This window comes from Saccopteryx bilineata, chromosome 9 (genome assembly GCF_036850765.1).
Source record: "Saccopteryx bilineata isolate mSacBil1 chromosome 9, mSacBil1_pri_phased_curated, whole genome shotgun sequence".
NCBI lineage: Eukaryota > Metazoa > Chordata > Mammalia > Chiroptera > Emballonuridae > Saccopteryx > Saccopteryx bilineata.
This window is the reverse complement of record NC_089498.1, coordinates 76632672-76649217: the sequence shown is the minus strand read 5'-3', so window position 1 is coordinate 76649217 and position 16546 is coordinate 76632672. Positions and strand designations below refer to the sequence as shown.

General features: G+C 41.0%; 1 protein-coding gene and 1 non-coding gene across 3 annotated transcripts in view; both read right to left on the bottom strand.

Annotated features, from left to right (window-relative positions):
- Positions 1-16546, bottom strand: part of VCL (vinculin) — a 165414-nt gene that overhangs the window by 60501 nt on the left and 88367 nt on the right. The window lies entirely within an intron of this gene.
- On the bottom strand, positions 7288-7363 carry TRNAA-UGC (transfer RNA alanine (anticodon UGC)). The gene has a single exon. It is a non-coding gene; the product is annotated as a tRNA-Ala (tRNA).

Here is a 16546-nt window from a genome sequence, read left to right as displayed (position 1 = left end):
TTGTGCATTGATTGCTTCTTGTACGCACCTTGACCAGGGATCAGACCTGCAACGTTGGGCTCAAGTCAAGCCAGTGAACTCTTGTTCCAGCTGGCAATCTCAGAATCATATTAAGGAACCTATGCTCAAGCTGGCAACCCTGTACTCAAGGCTGCAACATTGGATTTCAAACCAGTGACCTCAGCATTCCGAGTTCTTGCTGTATCCACTGCACCCCCACTGGTCAAGCCCTTTTTTCATTTTTAAATTAAAATTGTTTCACAGTTTTAAATTATATAATATGTATGTTCATATATATAACACAAACATACACATATACAAAACTAGAAGGGCATACAGTGAAAATCTTCTCTCCACTATCTAGGCATTCAAATTCTATCTACTTGCAATCAATGTTATGAGTTTTCTCTGGTCTCTTCAGAAAAAGTTACTTTATGCATACAGAAACAAAAATATGGGCTTCTCTCTTCTTTATATAAACAATATCAGACTAAACATAATCTCTGCAGTAGACATGTTCTAATAAAAATACATAAAAAGCCTGACCTGTGGTGGTGCAGTGGATAAAGCGTCAACCTGGAAATGCTGATTTAGCCGGTTCGAACCCTGGGCTTGCCTGGTCAAGGCACATATGGGAGTTGATGCTTCCAGCTCCTCCCCACCTTCTCTCTCTGTCTCTCTCTCCTCTCTGTCTCTCTCTCTCCCTTTCTCTCTCCTCTTTAAAATGAATAAAATTAAAAAAAAAAAGAAATCTTAAAAAAAAATTAAAAAAAATACATAAAAAGCCTCTTCATTCTTTTATACAGCTACATAACTAGCCCATAATTTGTTAAGACTACTGCAATGAATCACCTTGAATATATATTATTTTTAAATGTATACATCTGTAGTATACAGTCTAGAAATAGAATTACTAAGTCAAAAGTATAGACATTTTAGTTTTGACAAATGCCATATTGCCATCCACAGAAATTATTACTTTATATTCCCAACACAGTGGATTAGAGTACCTATTTCCTCACAGTCTCAATAACTCAGTGTATAATCAAAACTTATGTATCTTCACCAATATGACAGACAAAAACTGGATCTCAATATGGTTTTTTTAGTTGAGGAAAAATTCATGTAACACATAGGTAGTCCTTTCAAAGGATCCAATTCAGCGGCATTCAGTGTATTCACTTGAGCCACTACCACCTCTCTCATGTCAAAACTTTTCCATCGCCTCAGAAACACAATCTGTACCCATTAGATTAGTGATTTTCAAATGGTGTGCTACAAGAATTTTTAAAACATGCAAACACTTGACTATTTAGTCAGGGACACTGACCTCTTTTCCCTTAGATTTCAAATTTTAAAAAAGGTGACAACAGCCAACACAACAATAGCCATCTGGTGTGAATGAACCAAAACTATACTTATTTTTTTGTCAGACTAACACAAAATAACATGTTCTGGTATACTGCAGATTTTAGTAATTAGTTTATGTGTGCCCTCAGATGAAAAAGGTTGAAAATCACTGTATTAATAAAGATAAGAATAACAACAGACTTCTCTTCAGAAACAGTACAAGCCAGAAGACAGTGTAGCAAAGTACTTAAAGGAAAAAGAAATTGTCAACCTAAAAATCTACACCCAAAAAATATATATTTCAAAGTGCAAGGTGAAATAAAGACTTTTTAAGATATATAAAAGCTAAAGAAATTCATCACCAGTAGACTTAAACTATAAGAAACATTTAACTCCCTCAGGAATAAGGAAAATTATACCAGGTGGAAATTTGGATTTACAGAAAAAATGAAGAGAACAAAATGGTATTTATGTGGGTAAGTAGAAAAATGCTATTCCCCTTACTATTTTATTTAAACATCTTTAAAAGATAACTGACTGAAGCAAGAACTTTTCACAAATAAAGATCAAAAAAGTAAATTTGGTCTGGCAGTCTAGACTGTGAGGACTGGCTTTGACAATGATTATGACAGATGGTTTCCATAAATAAAATGAGCTAAATTTACACAAAAACATTTAAGACATGTATATAATATACAATATGGGAGAAAATATATGCTTTGCAACTAAACTTATGATTTAAAATGTTTAAATGAAAAGCTTAAAATATTCAAGGGAAGTTTCAAAAGCCACCCACTCTAATTAAAGACCACTAGTTGAAGAACACTTACCTCTTCAAGGTTTTTTACAGCCATTCCCTCTAACTGAAATACCTCTCTCCCAACTTTTGCTTGACTAATCCCTACTCGTTTTCTTAGACTCCGCTTTTAAATGACTCTTGCTTGAGGATATCCCATATCTATGAGTACCTCTCCTCTGTGCTCTCTTGAGACACATCACACTCTCTCATTTGGTTTTCTCTCTCCCACAAAACTGTAAGTTCAGTAGGGACCAGGACCTTGTCTACCATGTTCATTAATGTATTCACAGACTAGACTGTCTGACATATAATAAATGCTCACTAAAGATTTAAATAAATAGTTTTTTAACAAGTACAGTGGTGCCTTGAGATAGGAATTTAATTCGTTCTGTAACTGAGCTTGTAAGTCAGTCAACTCATATATCAAACTGCTGATACTGGACACGTGCACCAACACACCAACTAGCGGTAGCTTCCGCTTCCCAAATCACAACTCGTATCTTGGAATTTCACTCAGCTCTCGAACAAAAATACGAACCGAGTCGCAGCTCGTATCTTAAAAAAATAAATAAATAAAATAAAATAAATAAAATTAAATTAAAAAAAAAAATTCATACGTTGGTCTGTTTGTATCTCAAGGTACCACTTGTACAGGCAATCATGAAATCATCTGCCCCATAGAAATCACTAACTTTAAAAAGTCACCAACTTTATTTTATTTCCAGGTAACATGAACCTCGATATAATTACAGTAAACATAAGCATCATAAAATGCAACTGTTACAAAGCACCTATTTGCAAGGATCCAGTTACTACTGTATAATTCAATTTTGGAAAAAAAACAATATAAATAGTCATCATGGAGAAAGGAAACAAAAAAAATTAAAAGATGAAATGGAAAAGCTTTACAGGAATCAATCTGATTTTCCACTAATGGTTCCCTTGTGTGGTAAAATGATAGGGCCAAAACAGACATTGCACCGTTTTTTCTCCTACAATAAGACATCTGATCTGTACATTAAATAAAAGCCAAACAAATCCCACCATGACTAACCAGTAGTCAGAAACAGGAAGGAGTCTGTGTTGTCTATAGAAAAAGTGATTTCATTTAAACATTAAAGCTGCCTAACAGTGACCTTCTACTTAATCCATACAAATCTGATTTCTTTTTTTTTTTTTAAGTATTTTTCTTAAGTGAGAAATGGGGAGGCAAAGGGACAGACTCCTGTATGCGCCCAACCGGGATCCGCCAGGCATGTCCTCTAACTAGGGGGCGATGCTATGACCATCTGTGGTGTTGCTCTGTTGCAACTGAAGCCATTCAGAGCACCTGAGGCGGAGACTATGAAGCCATCCTCAGTGCCTGGGCCAACTTTGCTCCAATGGAGACTTGGCTGTGGGAGAAGAGGGAGATAGAGAGAAAGGAGAGGGGGAAGAGTGGAGAAGCAGATAGGCACTTCTCCCATGTGCTCTGGCTGGGAATTGAACCCAGGACTTCCACAAACCAGGCCGATGCTCTACCACTGACCCAACCGGCCAGGGCCCAAATCTGAATTTTTTTAAAAAAGCATTTTAGAGAATGACAGTGCAGCTAAGACCTGTTTCCATATAATTATATATCTTACCTATAAACTAATATTGATACTTTAAATCAGGGGTCCCCAAACTTTTTACACAGGGGGCCAGTTCACTGTCCCTCAGATCGTTGGAGGGCCGGACTATAAAAAAAAAACTATGAACAAATCCCTATGCACACTGCACATATCTTATTTTAAAGTAAAAAAAATAAAACGGGAACAAATACAATATTTAAAATAAAGAACAAGTAAATTTAAATCAACAAACTGACCAGTATTTCAATGGGAACTATGAGCCTGCTTTTGGCTAATGAGATGGTCAATGTCCGGTTCCATATTTCTCACTGCTAGCCGTCGTAACAATTGATATGACGTGCTTCCGGAGCCATGACGCATGCGTCCCGCATCACCGGAAGTAGTACTGTACGTGAGCGACGCCCTGCTTTGCAGTGCCGCCACATACAGTACTCCAGGAGCTCCTCTCACTGACCACCAATGAAACAGGTGCCCCTTCCGGAAGTGCAGCAGAGGCCGGATAAATGGCCTCAGGGGGCTGGAGTTTGGGGACCCCTGCTTTAAATCAATCAACTAGCACAGGTTAAGGCTTCCCTCCATCTTTGAGTCTTCAACCTAAATTAATAGAAAATTCTTATGGTGTAGATCAATGGACCAATGACAGCCTCATGGGGCCTGAAATATGTTCACTCATAATCCACAGATCTATTCTTCCCAGAACTAGCACATGACATAACTTGATACAATTTAAGAGATGTAAAGTTTCCAAATTCAGTCCCATATGACTTCAATTATCACTAATCAAAAAACTCAAGCTTATGCTGAAAATTTTTTTAAGAACAAATCCAGAGATTATAAAGATTGATTGCCACAAGTCATTTTTAAATGTTCTTCTAGACTGCATCCAGAAGTGTTACTAATCTTAAATTCCTTTAGTTTAATCCTTTCATATATTTGTTCATCTAACACAATGGCAGTCAACCTGGTCCCTACCGCCCACTAGTGGGCATTCCAGCTTTCATGGTAGGCAGTAGCGGAGCAACCAAAGTATAAATAATAGATTTAACCATAGTAAGTTGTTTTATAAAGATTGTGCCAAACTTAGCGAAAATCCGATATAAAGTACTTGGTAAGTAATTATTATTATATGCTTTAACTTGCTGTAACTCTGCTTTATACATTTTATAAAGTAAAGTTACTTCCCTACTTTATAAATCACCATTACTGTAGAACCGGTGAGCGGTTAGAAAATTTTATTACTAACGGAGATACAAAAGTGAGCGGCAGGTATAAAAAGTTTGACTACCCCTGATCTAACATATTGAGCACCTACTACATGCTATATGAGTCCTAGAAATAGATTGTTTTTAAGTCCCCAGCTTTATGGGGTTAGTATCTTGGTAGAGGAGACATACATATAAACAAACAAATACAAATTAGTATTTAGAAGTATATCCAGCACATGAAGAAACATAAAAGTGGGTAGTCATTTTTTCTGGAAGATTGGGGATGTTGTGATGGAGAAGGTGAACACAACATTGCTCCGGCCCTCAGAAACTCAAACCTACTTTTAAAGAGGATTCTTGCCCTGGCCGGTTGGCTCAGAGCTAGAGCGTCAACCCAGTATGTGGATGTCTGGGGTTCCATTCCTGGTCAGGGCACACAGGAGAAGCACCCATCTGTTTCTTCACCCATCCACCTCTCACTTCTCTATCTTTGTCTCTCCTTCTCTCCCTCTCTCTTCCTCTCCTGCATCCAAGGCTCAATGGGAGTGAGTTGGCCCCAGGCACTGAGGATAGCTCCAGGACCTCCATCTCAGATGTTTATTTCATAAGAGCTTGAGCAAAGCCTCAGAGGAGCAGAGCACTGCCTCCTAGTTGGCTTGCCAGGTCCACCTGTACATGCAGGAATCTGTCTCTCTGCCTCCCTTCCTCTCACTGAATAAAAAAAAAAAGATGATTTTTTACAACATCTCTTTGGAGTTATTTACCAATGGAATAATAATCTTTTTTTTTTTTTCTTTTTTACAGAGTCAGAGAGAGGGATAGACAGGGACAGACAGACAGGAATGGAGAGAGACGAGAAGCATCAATCATTAGTTTTTCATTGTGCGTTGCAACACCTTAGTTGTTCATTGATTGCTTTCTCATATGTGCCTTGACCACGGGCCTTCAGCAGACTGAGTAGCCGCTTGTTGGAGCCAGTGGCCTTCGGTCCAAGCTAGTGAGCTTTTGCTCAAACCGGATGAGCCCGCTCTCAAGCTGGGTACCTCCGGGTCTCGAACCTGGGTCCTCTGCATCCCAGTCCAATGCTCTTTCCACCGCGCCACCGCCTGGTCAGGCGGAATAATATTCTTTCTCTCTCTCTTTTCCTCCCTCCAATCCCCCACCCCAATGAGAGTCTTTTCTATAAAAAATAATGCACACATTAGTAATGGTCCTGGCTTGACTAGGGAGGGCAGTCTACTGTTGCAATGTACAGGAAACTCACCCAGAAGCCAAACAATCTTAGCTTAGTCTGCTTCTATAAAAATCAATCATAAAAAAAATCAATCAACATATCTGTTGGGCAGATAAAATATATTATGCTCACTTAGTTAAAGATGGTGCTGCCCACGTGGGGGCCCGTCACCCAGGTGATTGCTTGGGATGGGCGTAATTATGTTAATGTGTGTTGGGGGAGCGCTTTCGGGCCAAAACGTTTTAAAAGGAAGAGAGGTCAGGTTGTTCCGGAAAAAGAGTGATTACATTCTAGGAGGAGCTCATGCTGTAGGAGCAGAGAAAGGCCACATGGAGGAGGCCAGGAGAAGCAGCCAAGATGGCAGAGTGCTGAAGGAGAAGCCAGTTTGTGCAGAGTTTGTGCAGAAGAAGGAGATGGGGAACAGAGGTGAATAAGGCTGGTGAGCTAGAAACCTTTGATTCTAGGAAACTCGGATAAGTCAGTGGCTTTGGGAGCCCTGAATGGAAAGAAAAGTGTTTTTCCACTGTGTGTATTTCTTGCCCGCCGGGTGCAAGCTAGTAAAGGTAATGGCCCACCAGTTCGTGGCTCCGTTATTTCATTACCGTCTGTCCGAATCTAATGCGAACCTGCACAGGCCAAGTAGCTGTGATGGTGGCCGAGGCTACTGGCTTTAAAATGTCACAGCTCACTTATTTAGTCAGTCAAAGAAAAGAGAGAACTTTGACAAAATAATATAAAGGAAACAGTTTCATTGGCTTATTTAGACATACATAGCTCCATAACTTAAAACTGAAAAGGTTTCTTTTTTTTTTTTCATTTTTACGAAGCTGGAAACGGGGAGGCGGTCAGGCAGACTCCCACATGCGCCCAACCGGAATCCACCGGGCATGCCCACCAGGGGGCGATGCTCTGCACCTCTGGGGCGTCGCTCTGTCGCATCCAGAGCCATCCTAGTGCCTGAGGCAGAGCCATCCTCAGCGCCCGGGCCATCTTTGCTCCAATGGAGCCTTGGCTGGGAGGGGAAGAGAGAGACAGAGAGGAAGGAGAGGGGGAGGGGTGGAGAAGCAGATGGGTGCTTTTCCTGTGTGCCCTGGCCAGGAATCGAACCCGGGACTCCTGCACGCAAGGCCGACGCTCTACCACTGAGCCAAACAGCCAGGGCCAAAACTGAAAAGGTTTCTAAAATAGTGAACAAGTTAAACTTTCACCCCACCCCTAAAAACATGTTGGGGGAAGGGAGCAACTATCCTATATCAAATGTCTATGACCCCATGCTCAACCTGGCAACCCTGCACTTAAGCTGGTGAGCCTGCACTCAAGACGGCGACCTCAGGTTTTCAAACCTGGGTACTCAGCATCACAGGTTAATGCTCCATTAACTGCGCCTCCACGTGGTCAGGGTCCTGCTCTTTTCATAACCCTTGATGAGACCTTCTTTCCCTTCCCACTTGAGCAGTGTCTCTCAGAGATACAGAAAGGCCCAGATTGCCTGACCAGGCGATGGTGCAGTGGATAGAGTGTTGGACTGGGACACAGAGGACCCAGGTTTGAGACCCTGAGGTCACCAGCTTTTGCACAGGCTTATCTGGTTTGAGCAAAAGCTCACCAGCTTGGACCCGAGCAAGGTCCACTGGCTCGAGCAAGGGGTTACTCGGTCTGCTGTAGCCCCATGGTCAAGGCACATATGAGAAAGCAATCAATTAACAACTAAGGTTTGTAACAAAAACTGATGATTGATGTTTCTCATCTCTCTCTGTTCCTGTCTGTCTGTCCCTATCTATCCCTCTCTCCGACTCACTCTCTGTCTCTGTAAAAAAAAAAAAAAAAGGCCTAGATCACTCACATGAGTGCAAAGCCCATCATACTTAAAAACAAAATGCCAAGGGAGATAAGATGGTGCTGGAGTAGGGGACGTACCAACATCCACCTCCTAGAACCAAAGTGGATTACAAACTAATTTTAAGAACTATCATCTGGAAAAACCAACTTTGGACTAAACTAAGAGGACTCTTCAACCAAGGAACGCTGAAGAAGCCACACTGAGACTGGTAGGAAAAGCGGAAACATGGAGAGGGCTGCTCAGCTCCCCAGAGCAAACAGCAGCCAGGAGAGACTCACGTGGTGGGAATTGAGTTTAGCTGAGAGGGGAGGGTCCTGAGTCCCAGGAACAAAGTCCCAGCCTGCAGCCCCAGAGCCTAGAAGAGGTGTATGGACAGTATTTAGCTGGAAACAAGTCAGGATACTGTTTGTGTGAGACTGATTTCTCAGACCCAGGATTCTTTTAAAGGGACTGCGCAGAACACCTATCTCACAACCACTCACCCAGGGCTCCAGGAGATGGGGAGAGAGGAGAGGACTAAAGTAGCAGGAAGAGAGTGTAATCTAGGAGGCACAGGGAGAAACATTTTGGGAGACAGCCACCCTAACCCCTGGGATGAGTCACTCCCCAAATCTGAAGTGAATATTTCCCCTGGAAACAGCAATACCAGCAAAGGGAAGCAGGACAACAGCCAAACAAGCTTTCCCGTGGCACTCAGAGCAGAGTCGCTTAGAAGGAGGGAGCTTTTGGGACTACAGTAGTGAGTGTTAGGGTCTGAGCCGCAGCGCCCACACCCCACACAGCTGAGGGCTCGCCAGAGGTGGGCAGTGGGGGGACACGGAAGTGCGGTTCTGTCGGCAAGGGCAGAAGCAGGCTAGCCACCACTGGGCCCAGGTGTGACCTCAGTCCTGCCCGGCTAGGGAGGAGGGGACATGCAAAAGCGGTCAAGCCCAGCTGTGGGCAGCCTGCAATCCAGCCTGCGGGAGAAGGGCGGGAACCCTGGAAGGGGTGGAGACCCGCCCTTGAGCAAGGGATCAGGAGCACAGCCTTGCCCCGCCCACGGAACCTAGGCTTGTGGCCTGACTTGGGAGCCGGCTCCTTTCACGGGGGTAGAGCCAAAAACCCAGAACAGGCAGAGTCCTGCTCCTGAGTGTGGGAATGCAGTCCTGCCTGGCCTGTGGAGCCAAAGCTTGCAGCCGTCCCATGAGCGGGCTCCTCCTGCAAGGGTGAGGCAAAAGCCCGGAAACACGAGGAGACCCACAGCTGAGCAAAGGTGCTCGCCACTGCCCTCAGGGCCGAGAATAACACCACCCACAGGGGCGGGAAAGGGGCCAAGGCCACCAAGGCTTCTACACCCAAGGACGTGATCACAGCCACTCCCATGAAGGAGAGGCGGAAACCACAGCAACAGCCCCAGTGGGCAGACACTGGCAACGCCCATGCCCAAACACCTTAGGCAGCAACAGCAGAGGGGGTGGCAGGCCAGCAGACAGACCATACCTAGGGAACAGAGGCCACACCCAGTGGATTCCAGTGGCCAAAACTTTCCTTTACATAGAAAAAATGGGAAGGCAGAGAAATGCAACACAAATGAATCAAGAGAAATCCCCAGAAAAGGACCTGAATGAATCAGATATAACCAAATTACCAGATGCAGAGTTTAAAACAACAATTGTTAGGATGCTCAAAGATATTAGAACAACAACAGATGTTCATTACGAACACCTAAATAAAAAGATAGCAAATATATAAAATGACATTGAAATAATAAAAAAGAATCAGTCAGAAATGACAAATAGAATATCAGAAATGAAGAACACAATGGAAGGAATTAAAAGCAGGATGGATGAAGCTGAGAATCGAATCAGCGAGTTAGAGGACAAGATAAATAAAGACATGGAAACAGAGCAGAAAAAAGAAAAGAGACTCAAAAAGTCTGAGGAAACTCTAAGAGAGCTCTGTGACAACATGAAGAGAAATAACATTGCATCATAGGGGTTCCTGAAGAAGAAGAGAAATAACAAGGGATAGAGACTTTGTTCAAGCATATCATAGCTGAAAACTTCCCTCAATTAAGGCAGGAAAACATCTCACATGTTCAAAAAGCACAAAGAACTCCATTAAAGATAAACACAAAGAAATCTACACCAAGACACATCATAATTAAAATACCAAAGCTAAGTGATAAAGAGAAAATATTAAAAGCTGCTAGAGAAAAAAAAGACTATCACCTACAAAGGATGACTTCCAACCTCTCAACAGAAACACTAGAGGCCAGAAGGGAATGGCAAGAAATATTCAAACTAATGCAGAACAAGAGCCTACAACCAAGACTACTTTATCCAGCAAGGCTATCATTTAAAATTGAAAGAGAAATAAAAAGCTTTACAGACAAAAAAAAACTCAAGGAATTCACTACAACCAAACCAATGATGCAAGAAATGCTAAGGGGCCTGTTGTAAACAGATCAAAGGAGAAAAAGAATATAGCAAAAGAGGAATACAGTTTTAAAGAATAAAATGGCACTAAACAACTACATATCAATAATAACCTTAAGCCCTGGCCGGTTGGCACAGCGGTAGAGCGTCGGCCTAGCGTGCAGAGGACCCGGGTTTGATTCCTGGCCAGGGCACACAGGAGAAGCGCCCATTTGCTTCTCCACCCCTCCGCCGCGCTTTCCTCTCTCTCTCTCTCTCTTCCCCTCCCACAGCCAAGGCTCCATTGGAGCAAAGATGGCCCGGGCGCTGGGGATGGCTCTGTGGCCTCTGCCTCAGGCGCTAGAGTGGCTCTGGTCGCAACATGGCGACGCCCAGGATGGGCAGAGCATCGCCCCCTGGTGGGCAGAGCGTCACCCCTGGTGGGCGTGCTGGGTGGATCCTGGTCGGGCGCATGTGGGAGTCTGTCTGACTGTCTCTCCCTGTTTCCAGCTTCAGAAAAATGAAAAAAAAAAATAAAAAAAAAAAAATAATAATAACCTTAAATATAAATGGATTAAATGATCCAATCAAAAGACATAGGGTAGCTGTGTGGATAAGAAAACAGGACCCATACATATGCTGTCTACAGGAGACACACCTTAAAACAAAAGATGCACACAGACTAAAGATAAAAGGATGGAAAAAAATATTTCACGCAAGTGGAAATAAAAAAAAAAAGCTAAGGTCAAATACTTATATCAGACAAAATGGACTTTAAAACAAAGACTATAGTTAGAGATAAAGAAGGTCACTACATAATGATAAAGGGAGCAATCCAACAGGAAGATATAACCGTTATAAATATCTACGCACCTAATATAGGAGCACCTAAATACATAAAACAGACTTTGATGGATTTAAAGGGCGTGATCAACAGCAATACTATAATAGTAGGGGATTTCAATACCCCACTAACATCACTAGATAGATCCTCAAGAAAGAAAATTAACAAAGAAACAGCAGACTTAAAGAACATACTAGATCAACTCAATTAATACATATTTTCAGAACCTTTCACCTTAAAACAGCAGAATATACATTCTTTTCAAGTGCTCATGGTACATTCTCTAGTATAGACCACATGTTAGGGCACAAAAGCCGTCTCAACAAATTTAAGAAGACTGAAATCATATCGAGCACTTTCTCTGATAACAATGGCATGAAACTAGAAATAAACCACAACAAAAAAACTGAAAAATACTCAAACACTTGGAAACTAAGTAGCATGTTATTAAATAACAAATGGGTAAACAGTGAGATCAAAGAAGAAATTTAAAAATTCCTAGAAACGAACAATAATGAGCATATATCAACTCAAAATTTATGGGACACAGCAAAAGCAGTCCTGAGAGGGAAGTTCATAGCATTACAGGCATACCTCAAGAAGCTAGAAAAAGCTCAAATAAACAACTTGACCCTGCATGTAAAAAAGAACTAGAAAAAGAACAGAAAATAAAGTCCAGACCTAGTAGAAGGAAGGAAATAATAAAGATCAGAGCAGAAATAAATGACATAGAGGCTAGAGAAACAATACAGAGGATCAATAAAACCAGGAGCTGGTTCTCTGAAAAGGTAAACAAGATCAATGAACCTTAAACCAGACTCACCAAGAAAGAAAGAGGGAGGAGTCAAATAAATAAGATTAGAAACGAGAGTGGAGAAATAATAACTAATACAACAGAAATACAAAATATTGTAGAAAATACTAGACAACTGTACACCAAAAAACTAGACAACCTACATGAAATGGACAAATTCCTTGAAACATAAAATCTTCCAAAAATTAATCTGGAATAATCAGAAAACCTAAACAGACCAATTACAACAAAGGAGATTGAAACAGTTATCAAAAAAACTCCCAAAAAAGAAAAGTCCTGGGCCTGATGGCTTCACAAGTGAATTCTACCAAATATTCAAAGAAGAACTAACTCCTATCCTTCTCAAACTATTTCAAAAAATTCAAGAGGAAGGAAGACTTCCAAGCTCCTTTTATAAGGCAAGCATAATTCTGATTCCAAAACCAGGCAAAGACAACACAAAGAAAAAAAAAATTTTTTTTTATCTTTACAGAGACAGAGAGAGAGAGATAGACAGACAGGAACGGAGAGAGATGAGAAGCATCAATCATCAGTTTTTCGTTGCGACACCTAAGTTGTTCATTGATTGCTTTCTCATATGTGCCTTAACCATGGGTCTTCAGCAGACCGAGGGACCCCTTGCTCAAGCCAGCGACCTTGGGTCCAAGATGGTGAGCTTTGCTCAAACCAGATGAGCCTGCGCTCAAGCTGGCAACCTTGGGGTCTCGAACCTCGGTCTTCGGCATCCCAGTCCGACGCTCTATCCACTGCGCCACCACCTGGTCAGGCCAAAGAAAAAAAATTATAGGCCAATATCCCTGATGAATTTAGATGATAAAATCCTCAACAAAATATTAGCAAACCGGATCCAACAATATATGAAAAAATCATACACCATGATCAAGTGGGATTTATTCTTGGGGGACAAGGCTGGTACAATATTCACAAATCAATCAATGTGATTCATCACATAAACAAAAAACAGAAGAAAAACTACATGATAATTTCAATACATTCAGAGAAAGCATTTGATAAAATCCAGCACCCATGCATGATCAAAACTCTCAGCAAAGTGGGAATACAGGGAACATACCTCAACATGATAAAGGCCATGTATGACAGACCCTCAGCCAACATTATATTCAATGGGCAAAAATTAAAAGCAATCACCTTAACATCAGGAACAAGGCAGGGGTGCCCCCTTTCACCACTCTTATTCAACATAGTTCTGGAAGTCCTAGCCACAGCAATCAGACAAGAAAAAGAAATAAAAGGCATCCAAATTGGAAAAGAAGAAGTAAAAATATCATTATTTGCAGATGATATGATATTGTATATAGAAAACCCTAAAGTCACAGTCAAAAAACTACTAGACCTGATAAATGAATTCAGCAAGGTGGCAGGATATAAAATTAATACTCAGAAATCAGAGACATTTTTATACATGAACAATGAACTGTCAGAAAGAGAAATTAGGGAATCAATCCCCTTTACCACTGCAACCAAAAAAATAAAGTACCTAGGAATAAATTTAACCAGGGAGATTAAAGATTGTACTCGGAAAATTATAAAACATTGATAAAAGAAATCAGGCAAGATACAAACAAGTGGAAGCATATACTCTGCTCATGGTTAGGAAGAATAAACATCATTAAAATGTCTATATTACCCAAAGCAATTTATAAATTCAATGCAATAACGATTAAAATACCAATGACTTACTTCAAAGATATAGAACACATATTCCAAAAATTTATATGGAACCAAAAGAGTACACGAATAGCCTCAGCAATCTTGAAAAAGAAGAATAAAGTGGGAGGTATCACACTTCCGGATATCAAGTTATATTATAAGGCCATTATACTCAAAACAGCCTGGTACTGGCATAAGAACAGGCATATAGATCAATGGAACAGAACAGAGAACCCAGAAGTAAACCCACACTTTTATGGACAACTGATATTTGACAAAGGAGGTAAGAGCATACATTGGAGTAAAGACAGTCTCTTCAACAAATGGTGTTGGGAAAATTGGACAGCTACCTGCAAAAAAATGAAACTAGTCCACCAACTTACACCATTCACAAAAATAAACTCAAAATGGATAAAAGACTTAAATGTAAGCCGTAAAACCATAAGCATCTTAGAAGAAAACATAGGCAGTAAGCTCTCTGACATCTCTCGCAGCAATATACTTGCCGATTTGACTCCACAGGCAAGTGAAATAAAAGACAGGAAAAACAAATGGGACTTTATCAAACTAAAAAGCTTCTGTACAGCTAAAGACAATAAGAACAGAATAAAAAGACAAACTACACAATGGGAGAATATATTTGACAATGCATCTGATAAGGGGTTAATAACCAAAATTTATAAAAATCTTGTAAAACTTAATACCATGAAGACAAACAATCCAATCCAAAAATGGGCAAAAGAAATGAACAGACACTTCTCCAAAGAGGACATACAGATGGCCAACAGGCATATGAAAAAATGCTCAACATCACTAATCATTAGAGAAATGCAAATTAAAACCACAATGAGATATCATCTCACACCAGTCAGAATGGCGATCATCAACAAAACAACACAGAATAAGTGCTGGCGAGGATGTGGAGAAAAGGGAACCCTCCTGCACTGCTGGTGGGAATGCAGACTGGTGCAGCCACTGTGGAAAACAGTATGGAGATTCCTCAAGAAATTAAAAATCGAACTGCCTTTTGACCCAGCTATACCACTGTTAGGAATATACCCCAAGAACACCATAGCACTGTTTGAAAAGAAGAAATGCACCCCCATGTTTATGGCAGCATTATTCACAACAGCGAAGATCTGGAAACAGCCCAAGTGTCCGTCAGTGGACGAGTGGATTAAAAAGCTTTGGTACATATATACTATGGAATACTACTCAGCCATAAGAAATGAGGACATGGGATCATTTACAACAACATGGATGGACCTTGATAACATTATGAGCAAAATAAGTAAATCAGAAAAAACTAAGAACTATATGATTCCATACATCAGTGGGACATAAAAATGAGACTCAGAGACATGGACAAGAGTGTGGGGGTTACAGGATGGGGGGGTGGAGAGGGAGGGGGTTGGGGGAGGGGAGGAGCACAAAGAAAATCAGTTAGAAGGTGACGGAAGACAATTGGACTTTGGGTAATGGGAATGCAGCATAATCAAATGTCAAAATAATCTAGAGATGTTTTATCTGAACATATGTACCCTGATTTGTCAATGTCACCCCATTAAAATTAATCAAAAAAAATTTTATCTCATGGCTAATTCAGGCAGTTAGAAGAATAGTATAAGGATGCTAATTCTGCTTCTCAGGCCACATCCCGCAAAAGGGGTTCCAAGAAAATTGGTGATTTGGCTCCTCTAATTTTCCCAATTGGATTTAAAAAAATAGGTCAAGAATGCCCTGAAATGGAACTAACAATGCATGAGCATAAATTTAAAGGACTTTTAGATACTGGAGCTGATGTATCTGTTATTGCTAAGCTACACTGGCCTCCTTCCTGGCCCACTCATGCAGCAGCCACAGAATCACAAGGTATAGGGCAGAGTAAATCCCCTCAACAAAGTTATAGTTTTTTACATTGGGAAGATTAAGAAGGTCATTCTGGATTTTTTAAGCCTTATGTGCTCCCTGGATGGCCAGTTAATTTGTGGGGTAGAGATGTTTTGAAAAATACAGGAGCTTTGCTTGTCAGTCCTAATGGTTTAGTCAGTACTCAGATGCTTGATCGGGGATTTTTGCCCACTAAGGGACTAGGGAAAGAACAGCGAGGAATTCTCACTCGCACAGAAGTGGCATCCAATACCAGAGGTGTGGATTAGGATATCAAAATTTAGCATAGTGGCCTTGGTAGCTCCTGCTACCCCAATAATGCATTGTGCAGACCCAATTACTTGGAAATCAGATAATCCTATATGGGTAGACCAATGGCCCCTTTCTCAGGAGATACTTAGGGCAGCTGCTCAACTGGTACAAAAGCAGCTACACCTTGGGCACATTGAACCATCTAATAGCCCATGGAATACACTTCCATATTTTGATCTTGTCGCCTCCTGGATTATCAAGGGGCATAGGTGACCCTTACAGCTTATAGGTTTTGAGCCTCAAAATTATTGTTCCTTTCTTCAAAGGATCAACAACAATAGCTCTGGGAAACTTCCACTAAATGGCAAATCACTTTTGCAAATCAATGGACAACTTTATACTTAACCAGTCAACTTAAAATCAGCTCAAAGACTAGAATTATATGCCATTATAATGGCTTTTCAGCATTTGCCATATTCCTCCTTTAATCTATATACAGACAGCAAATATTTACTTATGGTTGTTTCCACTGTAAAGACTGCTGTCTTAGGGACAACTGCTGATGAACTATTTCAGCAGTTCCTCCTTCTTCATACACTTGTATGTCAACATAGAGCTCCATGTTTTATAGGACATAC